At 43.6% G+C, this 24770-nt stretch overlaps 2 protein-coding genes across 51 annotated transcripts in view; one reads left to right on the top strand and one right to left on the bottom strand.

Moving 5' to 3' along the window:
• LOC111248212 (uncharacterized) overlaps window positions 1-24770 on the bottom strand; it is a 193868-nt gene that overhangs the window by 27113 nt on the left and 141985 nt on the right. For 25 of the 42 annotated variants that reach the window (XR_015323488.1, XR_015323477.1, XR_015323471.1 and 22 more), the window contains one exon: window positions 20580-20869. The exons of 6 other annotated variants lie outside the window; for them this stretch is intronic. The gene's annotated coding sequence lies outside the window, so the exon portion shown is untranslated. Of the gene's footprint in view, window positions 1-1830; window positions 9057-20579; window positions 20873-22225; window positions 23302-24770 lie in introns of those variants that run through there. 11 more of the 42 variants (XR_015323486.1, XR_002672469.2, XR_015323478.1 and 8 more) reach the window with 6 other exon arrangements.
• Shal (Potassium voltage-gated channel protein Shal) overlaps window positions 1-24770 on the top strand; it is a 261664-nt gene that overhangs the window by 13397 nt on the left and 223497 nt on the right. The window lies entirely within an intron of this gene.

Consider the following 24770-nt stretch of genomic DNA (forward strand, 5'->3'; position numbering starts at 1 on the left):
ATCCGACCAGTCGGCTGAAACCGAACCGGCGGTCTGCCCTTAGCATTCGAATGGCGGCGGCGCTCGACGCTGGTCAAACGTTGGACGTGCAAACAGTTTTGATGAACTACGTGCACAAAAAAGAGCGCAGAAAAAGGCACCTAGTAGGAATACGGGCCAATAGGATCGTGGAACGGCTCTAGGTACGACGCAAACATGTCTCGGACATTCCTCGTTCTCTCCTCCCGTCATAGCACTATCTTAGCTAGCCAGCAAGGGCTACTGAGAGACGATCCTTCTAAATGTTATCGTCTGCGGTAACCGCACCTGTGTCTACCACGTACTCCTATGCTACGACCCGTTTCGAGCCAACAGCTTCTACCACGCACTTTTTATATGGCATCCGAGCGTCTTAATTGCGTCCATTACCCGCTACTGATGCCAACGGAAACACGAGCTGACAATGAAATACAACGACTGGTTGGTGGAAGCCCTGCTCAAGAACTCAGAGACGCTACTAGCGCCAGATAATTCTTCAGGCGCTTATTCATCCCTGTCGGAGATATGAAATGTGCATAAAGATCCCTTTGAATATCCGTTAATGCGATGTTTCATACGTTGACGACATATCGAGCATAACATACGTATCTTCGAAGTAGAAAATATATCTTCGGGATATGCTGTTTCAAAGTAGTCGTTGCTACTTGGTGGGTTAACAGAATTAACGTCTATGAATTTTATTTATTAAGTGTTTTTCTCTGCAAATGTTTGTTCGATTCAGAACGATATTGCGGTACGTTGACCATTAATTGTTCGACGCGTACTGCTTTGTACGCACATGCCTGCACTGCTTGCCTCCGTAACATAACTTGTGTATAGTCCTATTCGAATTGTTTCACTACGATTATTTATTTTCGTGGATTCGTGACAGAGAGGGGCGCGGGCAGTCCCTACCGAGCGAATGCTCTACCCTATATCAAATCATGATTGCCTCAAACCGCTCATCGCATTGAGTGGAACACATTCTTGTCTTCTCCGTTTCGTAGTTCCGCTATCAGCTTTCGCGCTTCGATATCGAATGATCGAATAGGAGGTTGGTGATGGTAACGACGATGGCAGCGGCGGGGCTGTAGTGCCTCACAGCTTGTTTTGGTTGTGGCTAGGCGGGCATTCAGCCCCTATAGGCCTCGTATCTCGGCGTTTTCGGGCGCTTTCTGACTCCTCCTTGCTCTTCAGCCCGTGTTCTCTCTGCCCTCCGTGTATTCTCGCGTGCAAGCTGCAACTATCGACCGTCCGAGTTTCTTTCGCTCTCAGACAATATTGCGGTTAACACATTCCTTTGTGGTTTGCCATGTTTTATCCCCCGTAATATGCGATCGGTTGCAACGTATTGTCGTATGTTACGAAGGCCGATGGTCCGCGAAAAGGAACAGGTAGTTTTGTCGGGAGCGGTAGCATGTCTTCTGCGTCGGAGTCTCGATAACGCAAGAATGCATTCGTCAACTGAACGGAGCTACTCGTAGTTACAGCAGCAGATGACCACACAAACAATTACCTGTTTATCTGCAGTAGCCCACTTACTCCAATGATCGCACATGCACGCACACACGCTGTACACAATCACACAAGCGTTTGTGTCACACACGAGTTATATTTACACGAAAAATCAGGATAGCGGCTAAAGGTTTTAAAGCAGACGGCTATGGCAGTTGACGATTTCGCAAACATCTACAAACGGCTAACTTAAATGGGATGGTGAGATCTTTGAGGCCCACAGTGATGCCTGGGAGAGAAAAGCTACGAAGATTCCTATGGTTATAATAATAATAATAGTAATGAACGTATACATACCGTATGCCGAAAGAAATAAGTAGGTGTGATTAATTCAAATAACCGAACGACTCAGGCTAAATTGTTGACAAGGTTCTTCCCATGACAGTCACATCTGTATATATATACAGGTTCATGTTAGGACGCAAAGAGTAGCTCCGTCGTGGACAAGTCATGGATTTGTAGTTGCGCTAAGGCGCAATCAGGGTAGCACTTGGAGAACCTGTGGTATGAAGTCAATCGACAATTAGCTAAAGCTCGTGTTAGTAGTGCAAATTGATGATGGGGATCGTCGGGGCGATAGGAGCTGTGGTTGCAACAGCCAACTGCAGTACTTTATAAATGGAGTGATAACGGCGGCTATTGCAAGTGCTGGCGGGTTAGTTCCAACAGTAGCAGCGATCACGGTAGAAATAGCAGGACGCGCAGGAAGAAAGCAAAATTCCCACGCGATTTGTCAACCTTGCTTCGGGTTTCCCCTGTTGCTGTCTCGCCTCGCTACTTGTTCCGTTCATCCCGAGAAATAAAAGCTCTGCAACGTACTCGTTCCTCACTATCTCGTGCCCATTTCCTCTCTTTCTGTAGCTGCTCCGGGATGGGAGTAGTCACGGCAATCCTCCACTGCGGCGGTGAACTGCTTAGCAATTGGCAGTTTCAACAAGCCAACACTATGTCCTATCCGGATAGCCTGCCCCAGTGATAGATTGTAAGTGGCTAAGGAGTAAGAGAACATTTCGCCAGCCAAAATACACTAGAGAAGACAAGAGGTCAGCTAGCGTGAGTGCTCCTGCCGGGAAACTAATAAAGAAACTGAGGGAAAAAGAACTAACTCTAATAGACCCCCGAAGCTTAAACTCGGCTTAAAGTAGCCGCAAGGCGTGCGGCGGTAGTAGCAGCGGCTCGACTTGCCTAGTTCGGGATGACGGTAGCCACGTAAGAGAGGCGCACACAGGGATGTGAAAGTATTCCTAGGATATGGCGGCCAGGCCGAGCAGGGCTGAGTGAGCTAGGTTAGAAGCGGCAGGATTAGACGGCGGCAGCAGAGAACAGCAACGTGCTCCTTTCCTTTTGTTCTATACATAGAAGGTGGGAGTACTTAAGGAATAAAGAATATTCGAGAGAAGGCCAAAAAACGACGAAAAAAAGGCTAGGAATAATGGCGAAATAAGGAAGTAGGGAAAGCAAAAAAGACAAGCAGGGATCTTCGCCAGCTATGCGATATGAACAATACATATCATCGTTTGTCCTGTTGACATTTTCGTCGTGCAAAGAATCAGCACAAAACCAAGGATATGGTAGCATGCACAAAAGGGAGGCGAAAAGGTATTAAAGTTACCAACTTATTTGGAACGTTGCGGAGAATAAGTGTTTTACACTGTTCTAATAAGACCTCCCAGTGTTGCCAGCGTATTATTATCACTGTCCATAGAATGAGATATACCAATACCTTTATTTTGTCCTTAGCTGTTTGCAACGGTTTATGCTAGATTATCCACATACGTAATATACAATGTCCATAGAAATATGCCTAATAAGAGCGAATTAATCCAAAATGATTGTTGCAAACAAGTAGAAGTCGTTCTTCACAGAAAGCCAAGAAATATTACATCGACGACGACAAATCTCACACAAATTGAATTTTCGCAAAACATTTTGCTGGAGAAACACACTGCTTCTAAACAAATCTACGTCAGCGGTGGGGCAACGTAATAGCCTGATCGCAATTTTTGTCGTTGTTGTCTGTCAATTGTATATGCCGATAATTTATCGTCGGTCACAACGGTGAAAGTCGGCAGCATCGTCTTCAGTGGTCGCTAACGTGTGTATGAAACGAACGGAGCACATATCAGTCTACCTGACTTGTGGCTACGCTTATTTGCTTCATACTTGCAATACGCCACATTCGGGACACAGTGCAGTAGTACACTCCTGTCCTTTAAGGACGATGATTTTAACGGGTGGCCGAACGCAGGTCACAGGCCACTCAGCTAATGACAGCAGCTACTTGTGTTTGTCAGCCGGCGATCATGCTAGATGTCAGTAACATATACACTTAGATATGTGCGCGGTAGCCAAGTCGTCATGATATATGGCATGACTAGTCGTCTATTGTTCGTAGCGGTCTGTCTGTAACAATTATCATAAGAGTGAGCAGCAGCTTAATCTCATCTCTAGTGACGTCTGTAAAGTATGATCTTGGTACTTACTAACAGAGTAAATCATTCCGCTGTAAAAATGACGCAAGAGCAACACGATAACAACAGTAGAAGTAGCATGAGCAATAGGTAATGCTACTGCCAAAATGGATGAAAGAAAGCAAGCGAGATACCTCTTTTCTACCTGTATTTATCGAAAAATGCCACACATGTCATTATTACTGCACTGTCTAATGTCGCTTCCGGTTAGGAGGGATTGTTTTAGAAACGTTCATTATCTTTGCTGGGAAGACATAGCTGCTATTCATATGGCGAATTGCAGAAACAGCAGCTTCAGGCGTTAGCAGCGAGCAGCTGAAGTCCTACATTATTTTGTATGACCAGAAAGCGTGGCAGAAGTACCCCATCTTTAGGCAAGGCAGCGAACTTAAACGGTACGGAAAAGCAATCATCCAATGAATATAAATGCTAAACTTATCCGATAATGTATATTGCACCCAGTGGTGACAACGCCAACCTCTATTTTACTCTTCCCATCAGTCACGGCTTTTGTATAGTCGTTAGCAGTAATCAGGCCGTACAACCAACAGCTGCTGCCGGGAAAAATGAGCCTAATGCAATGCCGACTGTTAGGTTGTTGCAGGGTTACCTCGCTACTTCGCCGTATTGTAAGAGGTTATACGCGATGCGTAGCCGGTTTGTTTATCCTCTTTTTTTCTTCGCAGAAGATTCGAGTTAAACAACGCTGTTTTACCGTGGACCGGCAACGAATTGCGGCCAAACGAAATGAGTAACAGGAAAGTACCACAGTCACTGCCAACTCCGGCCGCAGTCCCTGCCTGCCAGAATGCACCGAGTGTTTCTGTTGGTGCCACATTTTTAACTGCCGCTTTAGCTGATACAAAGGTACGATTCCTCCTCACTGCCTAAAGTAGCACCTATCATCTACAGCCTACCGACCGCCCACTGCGCTCGTTTTGCTTTGCCTGTCTTCCTTCGTCGTCCGCTTACCACCGTAACCAACAACACCACCGCGATCATAATCAGCCAAGTTTTTCCGGCTGAGTCCCTTAGCCTGCTACGCTTTTTGTCCATAACTTCGCAAATGAAACGAGCCAACAAACTTTCCATCCTTGAGATAACCGCATCAGTTGGCAAATGCGGCTTATTCAAATGGCACTACTACATTTGTACAGAAAAAGAAACGGCCTTCGTCTTTCCCGCACTGTTTGCCCCTCCTGTTTTTCCTCTTTTCTTTAACTCGATTTTTCTCACACCGCACATTATACCGGGCGGCTTCTTTTCCTTTTACTTTCTCCTCTTTCAGGAGGAATCTTCGTTAAGAAATTGTAAACTGCGAACGTTCATATGGAAGGCCACACGTGCGACAAATGGGCTACAGGTAGAATTTGCTGTCATAGCAAAGGGATACGCTGGAGAAGGTTCCGCTGTCGTTGCCATTGTCGATGGTACCGACGACGACGAGGGCGCGACCGACGGGGGCGCTGGTACAGTACAGATAAAAAAACGTGGAAACGGATCGAAAACGGCGGGGCAACAAGGAGTAAACTGGGCAAAAGGGAATGAGACAAAAAGAACCTTTGAGGGCGACTTAACTATAAGGCTGGCGTACTAAGCTTATCAGAATGTCGCAGGCCGCATTTTCGCTGGTTTGGCTTGTTGTTTCTGTCTAAGCGACCGCTGTAACAATAACCTTGGCTATAGGAAGCATATCTTTTTTCTGCTTTAGAAACGTTGACGAAGTAAGACAAGCAAGCGGGTAAGGACGCAGGGCGAAAAAGAAACGACTCTATGGAAAGATGAGCGTCACAGATCCGCTTTTCCTTTTTGGCTTACACGACAGAGGGGTAGACTTGGACAGTCGCCCAATAGCCTACATGCGTCGTATAGTACATATGCACCGTTTCTCTTTTCGGGAGTAGAGGCCTACAGCGAAGTGTGCGTCTCCCATTTGCCCTAGATTCGTCCTGACCCTGCTCTGGCTATCTCCATGGTGGCAATGAGCCATCGGGTCAGCGCTGCGGTGTGTTTTACCATCACTACGAATACTGCCAATTGCAACATCATTGGTGCCAAATCCTTCTTCACCACTCGACAAAGCACTCTTTTTCTTTTGCTTTTTTCGCCGCTAGCAGCAGCCGATTTGATCCGCCAATACCGGTCAGAAATCACTCAATTCCTTCCACCCAGTCGGTCGATTCTGGCTGCCGCCGATGTCCACGCACTTAAAAAGACGGAATAACACAGGATAGAATAGCTGGCCGGCGCAAGTCTACAGCTCAATCGCCTTTCCCCGGAGCCCCCTACAACCTTCTAAGCCGAAACATAAGCAAGGAAGACCGAGCTGCTAGAAAGGAATAAACGCTTTTCAGCTGGCGATAGAAATGGCAATCCTGCCCGACTATCATTTTCTTCACAGGCCCACTCACGCACCTAACACTGCATAGCCCGCATGCCCGTCAAAGTCGACGCAGCGAAAAGCGACGTTGGTCATCTACGACAGCCAACGAAGTAGAGGACTAGTGATTCGCAAAATTCAAAATCGAACGTAAATGGGCAATGAATAGGTAAGGGTTTATTGAAGGAAAATCGATATAGAACATTGTGGGTCACGAATGGTACACTTCAATCTAGGTTGATTGAGCATCGTTCTCGTCAGTCTTAGTGCTGATTCATTATACGAACATGAGTGGGTCGTCGCTTCGTTTCGTTAACAACGAAAATATAATAAATGCGTACATTTACATCATTGCGCACACTGCTTTGTGATCTACCATAACATTTCAAAAATTATATGTCGTTATAGACTATATGAAACAACATGGTTGAGTCCCTTTATAACATTTGGCCTTCTCTATCTCACTAACGTCCCGATCGAGTCAGCCATCTTCGTCGCTTTTAATTATATTAGGAAAACAGTTAGTATATTTGTGTTCGCACGGCTCGGGTATACGCTCTGTGCGAATCTCCCACTGGCGTTCTTCAATGCAGCTATCTTGTCATAATATTTTAATGATGCTTCTGCTTCTGTTAGGGAGATTCAGTTGCTGAAGTTGACTTCAACTGAAATAGTTAATAGGTGAGGAAGAAGTCTTCTCTTTAAAAATGGAGCAATCCTTTCGCGCCTATTTGCCTGAACGGTCCCTGATGATGTGTCCTGGTACATTTGTAGTCGGAAAGAGTGAAAGAATCTATATGAACTGAAGCAGCAACGGAGCGCTGGTGCAGCAGCAGAACTGCAGGCACTAGTTTTGCTTAGAAGAGATCAACCTGTTGAAGGGTGGTGAGGGTCTAAACTCGACGTACGAGTTCGCATAGAGACTCGCAGACAGGGGGCTCGTTCCTCGCAGTTCTGCCAGCCTCTGTCTGCTTTTCTCTTTCTCTTTTTGCGTGTCTTTGTGCTCATACGGTTGCTACGCGTTGTGTGTCTCGTGCGTGGCGTTTGTTTTCGGCCGGCAGCTGACTACAGCCTCCTTTTCGGGCCAGCCTCATCCGCAGTCGGCGTTTTCGACATCACGGTTATCGTCTCGACTGACGTTGTTCTGCCTGGCTATATCCGCAACCGGAAAGTCATAAGTCCTTAAGTGGCTGAACTCTCCACTATCGCCACATCTTTGTAACTGTATCGCTCTCGGCCATGCAGGCGAAGGCCGTCCAACTCGTTGACTCGGCTCCCTCTGTCACACTCTGGTTGCCCTGCAACATCGCCATCATTACTTTGTGGCCCGCATGTGACTTTAATACGTCCAGCAAAGCTCTGTGGTGACTCTACCGTGAGTAATGAGTATTTCTTCCTGTTGGGCTCGATGAGATTAGACTGCAACTATCCTAACACCAGTTTAGCCATGATCTCACAGAGCCAAACTTCTGCTTTTGCTAATATTGCTGCCTAGTACGTGGAAGCAATTGAACGGCCAGTGAAGAGGGACAACCGGCTGGGGCTCGCTGTTGTTCCTGTGTTCTGCATGTAATATCCGGTTGCAGAAATAGCTCGAACCGGCTTCAATATTTGTCATCTATCATACCTCTTCTACACAAGACCGTTCCATACGGGGCATATCCTGTTTTTTCAATTTTTTTCTCTCTTGTTCATAGTTGTACGAGAGCTATGAACCAGAGAGAAATTTACCTGTCATCGCAGTACATTTCAACAAGATTAGATTTTTCTCGCCACTGGTCATTTCATGGTTATATAGATATAAAAATATATATGTATGTATATACACATACAGGGTGGTGCGTTCGAATTGAAAAAATAAACAGTCGCTTCAACTGTTTGTCGTAACAGGCATGTATTTATACGCAACCCCTGATGTAGGACGAAAGCCAGTTGTTGTTAGAACAAGACAACAAACTTATTATAGTGAAAACAGTTGGTCGTCTTAGGAATTTGGCCAACCGTTGGATTTTTTTTTTTGGGGGGGAGGGGGGGTATTTTTGCCCGAAATAGGCAGTCTTCATTATAGTCAGTTTTCATGCAGCTTATAAAAAAAATCCAATATAGATTTCTATGAGAAAAACCGCAAGGGCTTGGAAATTGGTTAAGATGGTTTTAAAACATTTTTCGCTCAAAAATTAAAGAAAGTATTAATTGTGCATTGGGTTATACATATAAGCTCTAATAATTGGTCTTTTTACGAGTCTGTCTGACAGAACTTTTCAGCCGTTTTTGTGTCCCTGAATTATTAGGACTTTCGACCTGCTATCAGCTCAAAGTTTTATTCCGTTGGATTTTTTTGTATGTAGCTTAGTTTAATAATGCTTCAACGAGTTCAAATTTATTAGTGGTGCTCGACGCATAGTTACTATTAAAAAGTTATTTGCTGGTTGGGTAAGAAACAACAATTAGATCGTTGATCCCGAATCGTTCATGGAAATGACCGTCGTAAATAATGGTTTTACTAAATAATTATGACCGCCAGGAACGACCCATTAGCAAAAAATTGTCTATCTTTGTTTAAGCACATTCTTAGAAATAAAACAACGAAAACTTCCAATATAGTCGCGCTGTCATTTATATGTATAAATGTGGGATGGTTTTGATTTAAGATTTCTGCTCCTTGTAGTTCACCGTCGTACCTTTTTTTCGACGCATCTTCTTTCATTCTGCTTCATTTGGTACTGAGGCTGCTCGTATCTGTTGATTGACATTGTCAGCATCGAACTGCCTTTGGTACCTCAAGCAACAATGGCGCACAACATCGTTATCGTTGTCAAGAACAACTTCTGCACCATGACAATCGTCCCTATAGCCACATATATCTATGTGAATATCATCAGGGGTCGATAGATCTCTTCGTGGCCATCTGTCTGTCTGCCTGATTAGCAAGAAAATCCTGGTAAATCTGTAATGTTATGTAACACTGCAGGACGTCAATAGCAGCGACTGTCAGTTATCCATCACGACTACCTTACAAACGCATAAGTGAAGAGCTGCTCTCCGTTCGCTCGATTGAAGTTGGCGACATTTCATCCTCAGCTCTCCATGCCAATCATGCCACCTCTTATCGCTTTGCTACATTTTTCTAGAGGCTACAACGAGTTCAATATTTCCACAGAAGTGACGGGCTTTTAACTGCCACCGCAGCAACAAGCGAACCCCGACGTCGCGTCGTCACCCCCCTCGCAATCTAAATTGCTGCCACAGACAACAAGTTGTACAAGTATTATATCTTGTTATTCTCATTATCGAGGTTAGGCTGTCTGATATATATATATATAGCTCGATGAATCAGAATACGCAGAATTTCTAATTATACATGTATAAGGCTATCTCGGTGTATTTAACTCGTACTGGGAACATGTATTTGTGGTTAGCGACGACTGTTATCCTGTCGTCTAATGATGGTACCCCCACGCGATTCGTTTTATCGTAGCATGGTTTGACTATTTGTAACTAAGTATCGTACGGCAACAATCAGATTGTTTAACCTATCACATCTTTTTTGGGGGTGCAGATTCTAGGTTGTTTTTGTGGCTTATAGCCAGCACCCTCGTCATTACTGCTAAATGCCATCACGGTCCCTTTTGCTGGTGTTGATACTGCTGTTGCTATCATAGTTGTTAACATTTTCCACATCAGCAACGTCGGGGTCCAAATATTAACACGGCCAGACATCGGCATTGGCTCTCACTCAAGATACGGCTGCTTCGGGATTGCGCCCGGAAGAATGGATCGTAATAGGATAGGAAAAATTCGTCCTATCTGTGTTGTCCTGCCTTACATATTCGAATGGTGCATGTGCTCGTCGCATGGTAGCAACACTAGCTTAAAGGACATCGTTTTCTAATGCGTTCTCGTCTTACTACGATTTGCATTTTCTCGCGTTAACGATGCATTGGCGTTTACTATTTTGTAACATATGGTATTGCCCGCCACCTAGCAGTTTCGCGCGAAGTTTGTGAGGGGCGCACCTCATACAATGGTTTCCTTTTATACGGCTGTACCATTTCGTGCTATATTGCTTCTTGTCCGCCCCATTGGTGTCTGTCACAAACGAATCGAGAGGCAACATGAAATCGAGTAGAGGCTGGCGGCGGCTAAGGCGCTTCCCTGTGAAGTTTATGTTTGCTATGGCCTGTCAGAGCACACACCCACCATGAGACGTCCTGAGAGCACTTGTTTGTCTGATCTGTTTTTACGCGCTTCATCTTACATCGAATGCGTTCGTGCGCAAGAAGCCGCAATCTTAAACGATAGGTGTACCTATGTCGAGTTTGGAATTTGCCTCCTGGTGGAAGTACTACATTTCTCGTACCGTCAAAGTCACCTCTGCTTTAGCTCAATACCAAGTCAATACCATGTAGGTTTTTGGACGCGAAAGAAGAGGAGAGTTGTTCCAGAACTAATTGGATTACACTTGTTTTCGAAATGAGGCTCACAATCCATCTTGATAGACTTTAGCCTTTTTTATGCTGAAATCTATGTATATGAGATCTGATATGCTACTATTCTGTGTATAAAATATTCTTTAATTTTCGTTTATTCTGAGCAATGTTACTTACGATAACAACAATAGCTGACATTGGACAAATTTAGTTAATGCGAAGATTTATTGTTAAATAGTGTGTTAACGATAGATCATCTAATGCAGATTAGTACCGCAAAAATTTACATTAGGCAAACCACCAAGCAAATGCTATCCATATAACTTTCAGCTAGGCTAGCAATATCAGGTCATGGCAGGTCCACAAAGGTAAAGCGGGGCTTAGTTTAATAGCTGCACTAACATGTATTTACACGAACGGTGCCTAAAGATCGCAGGTCCGGGTTAAGACAAGAGCTATGACTCGAATAGCCAGTCGTTGTTCCGCCCCTATTAGTGGCAACATCTTTTCCGAATGTATTCACGTTTAAGCCTATGTCGCAGCGATATCGTAACACTCCGTACCCAGCGGCCATAGACAGGATTTGATGCGAGTAATAATCAGGTCGATGCCATGTCATACAAAATCTACATAAAGCAACCTCACATTGTATATAAAATGAATAGAAAAGTACCTAGATTGAGTCACTCTTCACTATTTAACAGAAATTGGTTCATTAATCGGCTGTCATATGTTGCATTAAGGAAGGCTGTACAACATGAACATTAAATGCTCGGTATTTTCTTACATTACGCGTGGGAATACTGTAATCTACTAGCTGTCAGTGTTTCATCATCAAAGTTAGCGTCTCGCGCAATAGAACGACATAACGGTTAGTAGCAACGACGGAGGACATCGTCATGATCATGATCGAAGAGGCAAAAATGCGGCCGATAGCAGACAGGCACACAAAGTACATGTACTTTCCTCATTGGTTACGTAATTTTTTTTTTTTTTTTTTTTTTTTTCGATTACGTAACTAGTACAAAGACGGGAAACGTTACTAAGCGTTTGTAATAAGCAGCGTTGTAGCGGGCTCCGACTGAATTAGGTAAATGACAACTAAAACAGTGGTGAAAAAGCCGTAAGCACTGGGTACGAATATGTACAAGTGACAACATCGACGTATCTGAGCTGCTATCCAGCTCAAAAATGCTGCTTTTCGAGGATTAATCGCTTGACAATGGAGAAGGCTGATCTTAAGTTGCGAAAAGCCGCAAATTGCCCAGGCAGCCGTGACACCATTGCCATATGCTGATTTGATATTCGCGCCTCGGGGCTTCCGATTCATTGCAGCTGCAGAGCCATCCGACGTGCTATGTAGTGTTATACCTCTATGCCTGATATAGATTAGCAGAATAAGACGACTAGGTAAATAAAAGGTCTACGAAGTATAGTTAGTTGCTTGCACACGATGGTACACATCTGATGGGGGCGGTGAATCAGACTGTAACGCACGTTCTTACGGATGTTGCAGCTGCTGTAGCTGTCGGCCGAGCTATAGTCGCTCACAATCGGACAACGACAAGATGGACTGAGCTGGCCCTGTGCGTCGCTATGGTGATATGAAGCGGTGCGTGAACACTTGAGATGTGTACGCATAGCGCAAACGAGCAAGCAAAGCCGATGCAGAACCGACCAGTAATCTCCAGACACGAAGATGAGGCCTGTTCTGGTCTTCCTCAACCTATGGAGGCCATCAAGACCTACATAGTGCATCAACAACGTTAACGGCTACGGCCGCAATAGTGAAAGCCGATGGCGGAGAACCACTGCCGGTGAACTAAATATATAACGAGTCCTGTCTGACGATCGGACTATCCTATCAGCTACCGACCATAAGACACGATGGGCCGATGCTATTCTTAGGGCGGCCCAAAACAGCTATATAGAAGCACTAAAACGAATTGGAAGACAGTTCGCACGGGTGAAATAAAGAGAGCTGGCATAGTTGCAGCATTTGCAGTCCTGCGGCGTCGGCCGCGTAGAATGACCGGTCGTATCGACGGTTGGCAACTGTCAGCGGCAGTGTTTGACGCCGCGACGCTGTGCACCGCAAATGTAGGCAAAGTGTTCCGGCTGAAGTACGCGAAATACGTTGGTATGTGGCCCGTCGTCTGCAGTGGCAGCACAGCGATGTAATAGCACCACAGGTGGCGTGACTGTCTGTTCCTATCAAAATGTGATCATCGACAGGTGCGTTTTACTCTTAAGCAAGGAGACAGTCGCCAGTGAGAGGCAAACATAATGCGGAAAGGTTAGCATTTATATATATGTACACGCGTTCTGATTAACACATTACAAAAGAAGAATACAGGAATTACAAGAAGCCAGAGAACTATCAAAAAAGCTAGCAGATCAGACACATTACTGGTTGTTCAGTCTAAAGATATTTAACGTTTGCCCAATAGGAAAAGCTAAGCTGATAAGTAAGTGGGTGTATAAGTAATTCTAAGCATAAATCGTGTCTGGTCAATTGTATCCGGTCCTTCTGCTCCATTTGAACGGCACTACAAAATTGCCATTTTTGTTTCTGTTTTTTCATGATGCAACAAAGGCCGTTGCAGGCTTTTGTTGTTTCTTCAAACCTCGCACTGAGCACGTTTTAATATCAAGCTGTCCGCCTTTGCCGCCGCTAACGTTATGAAGGACGGACCAAATGCAGTTATCGCCGTAACTACTCCAAGTGGATAAAAGTCATTGCGTTGTGCACTCAATAGTGTATGTTAATAGAAGACGGAAGTTAAAGATGTATTAGGGGTTTGTAGATGAGCCTGTATCGCAAAACAGGCAAAAGTCACGCAGGACTTCGTGATGGGCCATAAAGGCTCGAACCACTTGATACAATACCGGCGAGCTGATATGTCAAGGACGGCGCCAGCAAACCGGGCGGATTCTTTAATCGTTCCGAATAGGTCATCACCGGAAAACAGTAGCGCAAAGGCTAGGTACACTAATACCCTACTACTTAGGGTTCGAGCGCCTTACAGCGCTTTGTTCTTATCCACTTGCTGACTCATTTTCACGTCAACACAACCATTCACAACTGTTCTAAATGTATCTACCATAATACCTGTTTTGATACTGCTCAGGTTAAGGCCTTTCTGAGGGAACCGTTAGGGAGCCCCGGTAGACAAACGAATAACAAGTAGAATGTTCGCCAGCAAGTCAGTCCGCTAATGAGCTTCGTGGGCAACTGGCAAGCAAAAGCTCCAAGAGCATTTGACCAGCTAACGATATCAAGTGAAAATGATATAGAAACTGCTGGGAGAGACCACTTCAGGACGCACAGAAGCCCAAAGGCTTAGTTAACTAGAGTTGCGAATGTATTTTTGTACCATTTCGTAATGCTGTGCCAAATGGAAACAAGGTACGATGACGTGAATAAAGATGTGTCTGCGATCATGCTACATTTATCTGAGCCGATTACGGTATATCGATTGGCGGTTGGTATCGAATAGTTTGGATAGCAAAAAACTACAAGTTTACAAGGATATCCTACATCTACATATCTACATAATCCTCGTAAAGGAGATCAGAGAATTTTTAATTTATAACTTGTTTAGTTAAAAATCTAAACTGGAAAAATCTGGGACGAGTACTTGGGTGACTGGCGCTTTGACATTGTGTCTTGTCCCCTTTTTAAAGATCTATCCTAGAGGGTTAGATTACGTATATATATACGTACGTAACAGCCGACGTGTTAAAAGCCGCCTTAACGATCTTTATGCGTAGATTTGCCTCAGTATAAGATTACTATACGAAAGGTGGCTTATCTAGGAAAAACTGATGTCATGCTGAAGGATACAAAAAGCTGTAGTGTCGACGCAGGTCAAAGTTTTTTGTCGCTTTCTGCAACAAAGGTCGAGAATTTGCAAACAAAAAATTGCGTTTTCAACGCAATTTTTCATTGCCCTTTTTTTGACTTGAAATTGATCATGATAATTTCCTCAGTAAAAAGTAAAATTTCCATAAGATATAAGACTTGTCACGTTGCTTGCTCGTTCATCCAGTCAAGCGGCCTCGTATACATATGTGACCTCATCAATCCAAACGGAATTTATTTTGATATAGTGGAATAATCGTAAAGAGCAATAAGTTGACGACAGCATAAAGCTGAATTAGCATAAGAGCACAGAAGAATGTACACCAGGGCGTGCGGCATCCTCCACAAAATGGGTAACGTGTGGTGTCGGAAGATTGCACCCAACGTGGCTGGACGATCAAAAGAAAGCATCGAAATCTAAATAGCCGAACTGTTGAGGTAAAATACTGAAGTAGGTAAGAAAACTAATGAAGTAAGCCGAACAACGCAGCGGGTTCACTGATAGGCTGTAATGAAAGTAGTGCGATGGAACAACTAGCCATAAGGTAGTAGGATTCGGTGTGGCGTAGAACAACCAGCATGGGTTTGGGTTCAAAACTCGGCTTCAGCCTATGTAGGCTCTGACTCAGTTTAGGTTTGCTTGATTCAGAAGTGGTTATGTTGTTAGGTGTGGACTTTCACTGCAATTTGAATCCAGGACACGTTGATTAACTTTAGGTTCATAAGCGAAAGCGGGCGAATAGTGCAGACATGTGGTGCCGTTCGTTACGAGACCTACTTTGCTATTAATTATTAAACAATATCATTATATAAAAAAATAAATATATAATAGATATTCGCGCACGACAGTGCCGTAATACCAGACACAGTCAAAAATGTATTAGATGCGTATTTCTGAGTGGCAGAACGCAAATGAATGATACAGATACGGGTGTTAACATGGGATGATAAAAATATTGTTACTACCTTTCAAATGGTACGTGCGACTTCTGGCAGATGACAGGGCCTAAGATCCTAATCCTTGCTATTCATGTTAGCGAACTTGTAGGCAGTTGGCAGAGATCCTATTGGTAAGAGTCTATTTCTGCTCACTAGAGAGGATGTCAGCTCTGCCAATGACAGCAGAGGCTTTCGCGATTGTGTTTATTGCATAACTATATTCGATAACCCCCTTCCATAGCTTAAGGGAAAAACTAAATGGTACAAACCCTTTTGAAGGTAAAGCCAGAGTTATGCAGACCCGCAATGCCTTGGCATTTTTTACTAAATTAGTTTCAATTACATTCATTCAAGTTGATTCAATGATAGCCGCGTCAAAGGTTGACAAAGCCGTAGCAAGTAATGCACATGTTCTATCTACAATCAATATTGCTACTAGGAAACATCTTGTCTAGCAAGCAACTAAGATATTTTTCGATTCTTATACTTAATTGTTTATAGAAGGGAACCTACTTTCTCGGAGGTATACCAGCCTATCATATAACGGCCCGTGAACCGACGATTGCAACGAGGTGTATCTGATATAGAAGGCATTCGCTGCTTGTATCGAATAGTTCTATTCTAGCCGCGGCCGATATTCATAAAATTGGATGTAAAGTTCCAATTGTTTTATTTGTAAGAAGCACATATTGGTCCAGCGCAAGTTATTGCTCGTCCTCATTTGAAGGATTAAATTGAAAAACGTGATCTAAATGGTATCTTCTTTGCGTCAATATATGAACCGTTCTGTAACATACCGATTACGGGTCTTATAGTACTATAAGACTCTCTCTGAGCAAGTTAAGAACGTTTTGGCAGACAAAATCCTGTTCTGCTGCATGTTCGTCTGACTCTTCTAAAAGCCTTATTAGAAAATACATTTGCTGTTATAACACAGTTTAATTCTTCGGATATATCTTAATCCGAATTACTTGAATAGTTGGAGGTCAAATCTACCAACAATACAGCAGCTAGCTAAAATCTCTCAGACATACAGAAGCAACGCTCGCGGCTTGCGATGAATGCGGCGGGTTCTGCAACTGTTTACTATATAGTACGCGCGTTGGTGATAACCTATAAAGACAGGCCTTGTCCTTCGCACATATTTGGATCCACGAAGATATTCATTTCAGTCATGCATTACAATTTACGTGGCCCTCGGTGACCAGCTGGCATTAGTTTGTATTCGCAACGCTGATAGATGGTCTAACGTAGCACGGTTCGTTCGAGGCCGAATCTCTTCTGCGCAGTAGTCCGCGTGGCCCGCTTGCTGCTGTTACTTGAGTGCAGCAGGAAATGCCTTTAACGCTAGCTGCCCCGTGCATTCTGCCGCCTTAATCTCACCTACTACCTACCACCGAGAACATTGCCCCGTTGACCCAAAGTCGTGACTTCTATCCTGCTGGAGCGAAAGAGTGGTGGTTGATGGGTCGACCCCGTCACAAACGACCCCTTCTACAGCCATACAGCAACCGCCACAGCAGTCACAACCGACTCTAGGCAGAGACAGCCTAGCGTACCCCCACGCAGCCGCCTGGACCTCAGTACTACGTGCTGCCATCTCACGAGTGTCGGTGATGCTTCGGTGCTATTAGAGATAATTAACCGAGCTCGTTTATTGTCGTCCCTCAATTCGATAGGTGGCTAGGTAGGTTCAGTGTCCGATCGTCCGATCAAGGTCGGCGTAGGTCGGCCCAGCACTCGTGGCGCAGCGGCCTGATATCCGTTGCAAGCAGTTGTTGGTAAACGCGGTAACGATGATTCAGGGGTGGCCGCCTTGGCCGGCCGCCTTGAATCTCCGCTTGCCAATATGCGACTGTGTATGTTCCAACGAGGGAAGGTCCGAACGGGGTCCGAAGGGACCAGGCATGTGTAGAATGGTACATAAACAAAAGTAAACGCTTTACGAATGAACTTTAGTATTGAGCCTTGAGCGTCACCTGGAGATAGGACGAGGAGCGGTGGGGCAAAGGAGGTTTGTTGATGTACTGGCCTCCCGTCGCCAGAAGACAGCAAACCGACAGACACATGATATAGAGTCAGTGTAACGGCCCGCTTAATCCTTCTATATGCGACTATTAGAGTCTGGCAGTGAACAATGCTTCTAAAAAGCCATCGGTCTTATGGAGCAGCTTGCTGCATACCTCAGTTGCTATTTATATTACTATTATTATTATGGGTATCAGCAAAAAAATGGTTTTGGAAGCTATCACATATAAGCTAGCATGACCGACAGAAACGGCACATACACATAGATAGATAGGTATATGGAACTTAAAAATTAAGGAAATCATTAGTTATCCCAGTTTGTGATATTGATGTTACTGAAAGCTGATTTATTGTCACGTTACAACCATTGTCACTGTATTTGTTTCGATATTGGTGAGCGCTCCTATGTGGATGGAGAATGAGAGATAATAGGAACGTACGTTGTGTTTGAAAAGAACACACGATTGAATATGTTCTATTTTAGCGGACATCGCAGTACCACAGTTGTTTCTTGTTGTAGCAGAGTATGTATGAAAATGCTTCGGCAATATTTCCCAGAATCTCTTAGGACTGTATATTGAAGGACTATCAAGGACTCGTTAAAGGACATCAAAACACAGCGTATTCAATAACGGAAATTTTCATCTAGTCTACATACACAGCGAAATCGTCCTGTTGTCTGATGTTTAGTCGTTTTTAGTTTGTCATCTGGGGACGCAACGTCTATTCAGACAACAACAATAACCGCAAGAACAATCTTAATTATTTTACATTTCATAATCCCGCGGCTCCAAAGGCATTTGTCAGACATGCTTAATCGTACGGCCTTAATGCATCGATAAGCGTGCTTGTACGTGATATGTCGTACCGGCAAGACTTGTCCTTTACTTGCCACTAGAGGCGTCACGTCTGTGTGTGTATGCTTTTGTCAACGTATCATATTTATGTCGTTAGATATCGGGTGCCACACGGGCAGGCTGCTCGACCGGTGGCCGCACTGCAAATATTTCACTGAACCTATACCCCAGTGAAGAACCGAAATGGTTTGGCGGTAGCAGTAGCAGCGTCGGCGATAGCTACAGCTTGTGCTACAGGCTGCCATGTTGGCTGTGCCACTCTAATCGTGCTCCAGTATACTGATAGGTCATAGCGTAGGCTTAGATTATCTAGTCATGCCACTCTTAGACCGCTCTGTTCCGCCCATCTCACGGCAATTTGAGCAAAGTTAACTGCCGTTTCCCTAAACGTAACAGCAGCTAACGTTGTCCCTATCACTTACATAGAGAGCTACCGCAGCTATTAGTTATTACTGCTAAGTACTTTCTGAATATCCGCTAAACGTCTAAAAGCACAGAAGTTCTGTAAAGGCAAACTATTCACGTTCGTAATTAAAGCTCTCATCTTTGTCATGACGCCCATGTTTTCAAGAGTTGCTATTGTTGATGCCGCCTCTGAAATTAAATAATAAATAAAAAAAAAAACCTCATGTTGGGTTGTTCAGGCTGATTATGACTCATTGTTGTTTCGGCAATTGCTATGAACGTTAAGCCCGTCGTACTAACAATTGCTCTAGTTAGTTATAGCCATGTTCAAACGAACGCTCCGTTAACTATTCTCTGGGTTTATGGTGTTTTTCTTTTAGTGATCACAAACCCTTGCTTTTCTTGCCTGATTAATTCTAAAAAAGGTAAGTAAAAGGAACTAAGGGCGAAAACAGAGGAGTTACACAATTTTGAAAACTACACTGCGACTAGACAGCGGCTGATGTTCAACGGCGCTTAGTCGGTAGTGGTCCATTACTCTAAGAAAAAGTTTGAAGCGTCTAGGTGGACCCAGCTTTAGCCATTCCGTACGTTGGTACCCATGTCAACTCAAACGGCAAACCATTTAGATATCTTTGTGCTTGTCTTTTTAATGGTTTGGAACGGCACAGCAAAGTCGATAAGCGAACCGGTACTCACGTGAATCTAGTCGTTCCACGCTCATCGGGGCAAACTAGGATCGTGGCATACTTGAACAGATTGCTTGGTCTGTCTTCTACTTGAATGGGGTTGTATATACCGAAATATGCCGTTTTTATAAAATGTTTCTTCGTTGTCGACATTCGGGAAAGGTTTGTCTACCTTTTCTTTAACTTTGTTATGAAACAACGAATAAAGCTTGCACAACGTTGTGCGTCTACTACCAACGTGCAACGTCATAATGAAGCCATCGGAGAGGGGCACCTGAGGTGAATGGAGACCCAAGAAGTGTTAATGGGTTCGAGCACATACCCTATCCCGAGAGCCGTCTCAGTGATCTTTCAAGGCCAACAATGCACCCTCTGGAGTACATTGCTTACGCACACAGTTTAAGCTAAATTCGTATGGGAAACCTGAAACGCTATTGACACATACTAGCGAGGTATATGTACACTGTGCTATTCTCCTTCAAACAATACGATATAATATTATGGAGCTTATCTGCAGCTTGTCGTATTGTCAGTCTCGTGTGTTGCAGTGTACATTGTTCAGATACACTCCCTGGCATAGCCGGCATGTTTCCATATACACATCTGTCGAACTGTAGAAGCCACAGCTTCTCGAGTAAGCAATAATGAATTAGTTTGAAGCCAAGCAATTAATATATTAAGCTGATCAAGGAAGTAACTAGATATTTTGAAATATTTCAAATGTTTGTTTATCTAGCTAGTGCAAAGTATCGGCGCAAGAGGACGGGAGCTTAGTAATAGAAGACCCGGCTTCTGAAAAATTATAGCAATAAACTAGCTTTTTTACGTATCATGTCGACATGAGAAATCTAGCGATGATATGCTAAGGTTCTGCTATTTCTAAACTCACCAACTATAATATAAAGAAACATTCTAATAAATGGGATCTCCAAACAGCTGGTGGCTCGAGACCAAGAAAGGTAAAACGATAAATGTGACCTACTTGTGCACGTTCCGTACGTTTTTCGTACGTATGGAACTTCGTTCATTGAAAAAGGAGGTCACTTCATAATATTAAGTATTCGAGAGTTTTCGATCTTAGATCGTGAAGATAGCACTCATCTTAAGAGCAATCCAGTTCGCCTTCTTCCCCCTCTTCCTCCGCCTCCTTCTCTTCGTCTATCCAATACGTGTGCATACATGGCCGACGCCGTGGATGGAATGGCCATCTTGTGATTGAAAGAAATCTGGAGTCATTGCTTCAAGGTCCACCAACGACATATGCTGCACAACCTGCTTGAATAAAGGAAGTTATTTATTTCACACGTTTACACAGCATAGTATACAACAATTTACATTACATATCATGATGTGCCGGCTGCATAAACGCAGTGCGTGTGTATATTTCATTCTTGTTGTGAAAACACCCAAACAGAAGTGCTCATGAATTTATGCTAAAGAGACGTATCTGGATCCCACAAACGGAAGATAACTATCCAATGTGTCGGTCTTGCATCTGCCTTTACTCCTATGCGTTCATGTGTAAATGTAAGCATTGGAAAAGGGAAATTAAAATTCAAAGTCCGTAAGCTCAGCTCTACTACCAATCACACTTACGCAGTGCCGATCTTGCCAGCTTGAAAAGTCAGCCTAGGAAGATGTCAAAAGTTTCAAAAGAGGCAAGGTCAAAGCGAGTAAGGTCAGACAGCACCTAAAAGTGAAAAGTCTCACGGAATTCTGCCTATAGCAGGGAATGCGGTAAGGGCCAGAAGTCTGCAGGGAATAACGGTTTCAGCCTTATTCCTTTAGCTTTAACATTCACAAGATTAGAACCTCGTCCGTTAGCTCTCATTTTGGCTGTGGTGACGTGTTCTGTTTTCGGTGCCAATTACTCGGCGTATGCTGCGGCCAATGACGGCATAAATTTCGAGTTTCGCACTCCGCTTAGCTCTCTTAGCGTATCTCACATATCACATTGTCATACGAATGGACCAGATGGCCTTGTCAGTGAAAACTAGGCAGGACCAAAGGGAAGGATGGCATGGCGGGAACAAGCCATAACCTTTTCAGCACCTGCTGACATTCAGCTGAATGTATCTTCACTGGCTTGCCAAAGACGTAAGGCACAAATGTCGAAACAAATAAGGATGCAATACTATCTGGTAAAGGAATTGCACAAAACTATATACGTGCCGATAATTGTTTCCAAGTTAGCTAATATGTATGTGCAATAAAAATTATTTATTTTGTGCATTTAAAGGTCTCATTTAAAAATCTTTTGCATACAATTTTGATGTATTTTTATATTAAATGTACGTTCATAGCAACCTGACAAAATAAACTGCACGATGATGTACGAGACGATTTAAAACTAAAACAATAAGCCGACCCGGGAAGTATTTGACCTGCAATTCAGCATATGTGTCTTATATGTTTAAATAAAAACGTTAACTTTTTTTTTTTTTTTTAATTAAATGACGAACGCAATTGTTTGGCCTATACTAAGCAAGCTTAAGCTCAGGACTCCCGTAACTTCCGTAATACGAACAGGGAAAAGCCCGTAAATAGAGTAACAGCTATACACTGGCTAGTCCGAAAGAAATAGATATTCGTCATTTTTCTACAATAATCATCTAAAAGTTCACTTACGAATTTATACATATAGCGTATATTCGTGGTTGACGCTTTCCATCGGCGCAGCAATCGTCTGTAGACGTTTATAGAGCGTCGATGATACAGCAGGCGTGTCATCCTCTCAGGCTGAGAACTGTATACACAAACGATAGATGCTCTAATCCTAAGATCTAATCCCAGCGTTCACGAAATTGACTTTAGCTTTACCCGCTTGGTAAATAAGTCAGGTTATCATTTCTCAGTATTTATTCTTCTCTGTCATTTGTTTGCGCCCTCCCTCATTCCCTCAACTTCCTTGGCTATTAGGTTGGTCTTCGATCTTCATCTCATTAAACCCGCGTAGCATTTACCTCCTACGCCTCTATTATGCCATCGACTAAAAGCTCTCGCTTGCTGCAAATCTTCTCAGTTGCGTTTACAGTAGCCAGTTGCAGACGCGTCTGTATAAGAGCCAACGCACACGTAACTGCGGGTTGATCGATGCGATAGCTGCTGCTGCTGCCTCGACCCGAGCGCACGATTTGTATCCGTTAAGATGCCGCATTTGAAACAGCTTGCAATACTTGCCAATGTACTGGTTATTTCATTAGTGTTGTTCCGGCGCAGTGTCGAACCATCCGGTGAAGGCTAAGAGCTTCAGGTGGCGGGTGGGCGAAGCTGGCCTACCAGGAGCGTGTTCGTTACGTTATTGGTAGCGTTTGATACTTTATTTAAGCACCTGTGTTCGTGGCTGAGTGTTCATGCCGTTCTTGGGCACTGCCGTCGACAGACGCGGCTATGGCAGATTCGTTCCTTCCACATCTCTGATCGTACTATAGTACGAGGCGCACACAGAATGCTAGACAGATTTGCGGGATATCGTCTTTTGATTCAAGCGGGGACCAGCGTGTCTGCATATTGGTCTGTCTATCTGTACATTTATCTATATCTCAGGGCAACACATATATATAGAGATACAGCAAAGGTAAGGTGAAGGCACGAAAAAGCCAATGTCTACCTTAAAGTAGCGCTTTAGTGTGCGATCGCGTTAATGCCGTCATTCCAGACTTTAAGGCAGACCAGCAACTACAGGTTACGCGTATATAAGGGAGCTCAATCTGAACAACGCATCCGGTCAGCCAGCGTCCTTTATTGCGAGACAGTCTCGATATATTTGATAAACATCTATATGTTTGTGGCATGACGCAATTGTTATAACGTATCAGCTGGAAAGCGTTGTCCTAATCTGTTTAGCCGCAGATATAAGTGGGTGTCGATGGGAGCAGAAGCGGTACTTAGCCTGCTTGAACTTATTCACTGTAATTTAAGTACCATCATCGATTTCCGTCTGGCAGTTCTATTCCTTCGTGAGCGCGGGGCGTCCTAACATGTCAGCGTGTATACTACTACACATCTAAATAAGATAGGCGATATTTTTTTCCGATAGAAAAGGTTTAAAGCTTTTCTACCCTACCGTACCCTAATCTAATTCGGCAATAGACGAGCAATCTACGGTGTTAGCCGTACCATCCAGTTGAATTATATTTTAGCACGAATCGTGGTTAACAAAGCGATGCGTAGTCACTCAACTGGTCTCAATGCTAGAATAGTACCATCAAGTAGAGAGACGCTCTGCCTGTGCCAGTCACCATAAAAAATGCAATTAAAACTTTGATCCATCGATATGTAGACGTCCGTGAGGACGCCATAGTTTTCACGCACAACGGACATTACAATATTATAGCTTAGCTTCGCACGACCCCATGGCGTGCTGTAATATTGTGGAGATGTTTTTGGTGGCGATCATTGCCAAAAAATTGTTACAAGCATAATAAGCAAACCGGCAAACGCCGTCGAGTAACGAGATAGCGTGGACGACCGGCATTGCAATACGCAAAGTACCCTGTCATCTGGCTCGTCTCAAATAAATGCCTATCGACCTCGATGAGTGCCGTTAAGTTGGCATTAGCTATTATCTGATCGCATGTTGTCACTATCGGTACTTTTCGTGTGTCTCATATAAAAATAATAACAATATATATATAGAGTCTTCGAGCGTCCAGAAGATATATGGATTATATTTGTCTCCTTAGCCTTAGTAAACTGGCCAATACTATCAGCTTTACTGTGTGGATGCATATTATAGACAAATAAATATATAAGAACGATTCAAATAATTGAGTAATAATTTAATATATTAGAGAAACGCTAATCTACAAATTGTGTATTAATATATACACAGATACACAGAAAAAAAAAAATGATTTGGGCGTATCTAAACCTTGGCCATACTAAGCACTACATTTGACTACAGTTTGTGTATTGATTTGATGAAATGAAACAACCATTAACGGCGAGTGCCAATAACAAAAAACTGTATCACACAGAAAATATTGTTAAGTTTTCGTCAAATTTATTCTGTAGTGCTTTGGCACAGCTGTTTATGTTTACACTTGCACTTTATCCACCAAATACCTACAGGCACGTTAATTGTAACGACTTTTATGTCGGCCTGATTGATCACAGGCCTGACTGCATCATGTCAGCGTCAAATGCTGAGCCGTACGGGTGGTTTGGTCCG

Source organism: Varroa destructor, unplaced genomic scaffold (genome assembly GCF_002443255.2).
Source record: "Varroa destructor unplaced genomic scaffold, Vdes_3.0 BEIS01000003.1, whole genome shotgun sequence".
Classification (NCBI taxonomy): Eukaryota; Metazoa; Arthropoda; class Arachnida; order Mesostigmata; family Varroidae; genus Varroa; species Varroa destructor.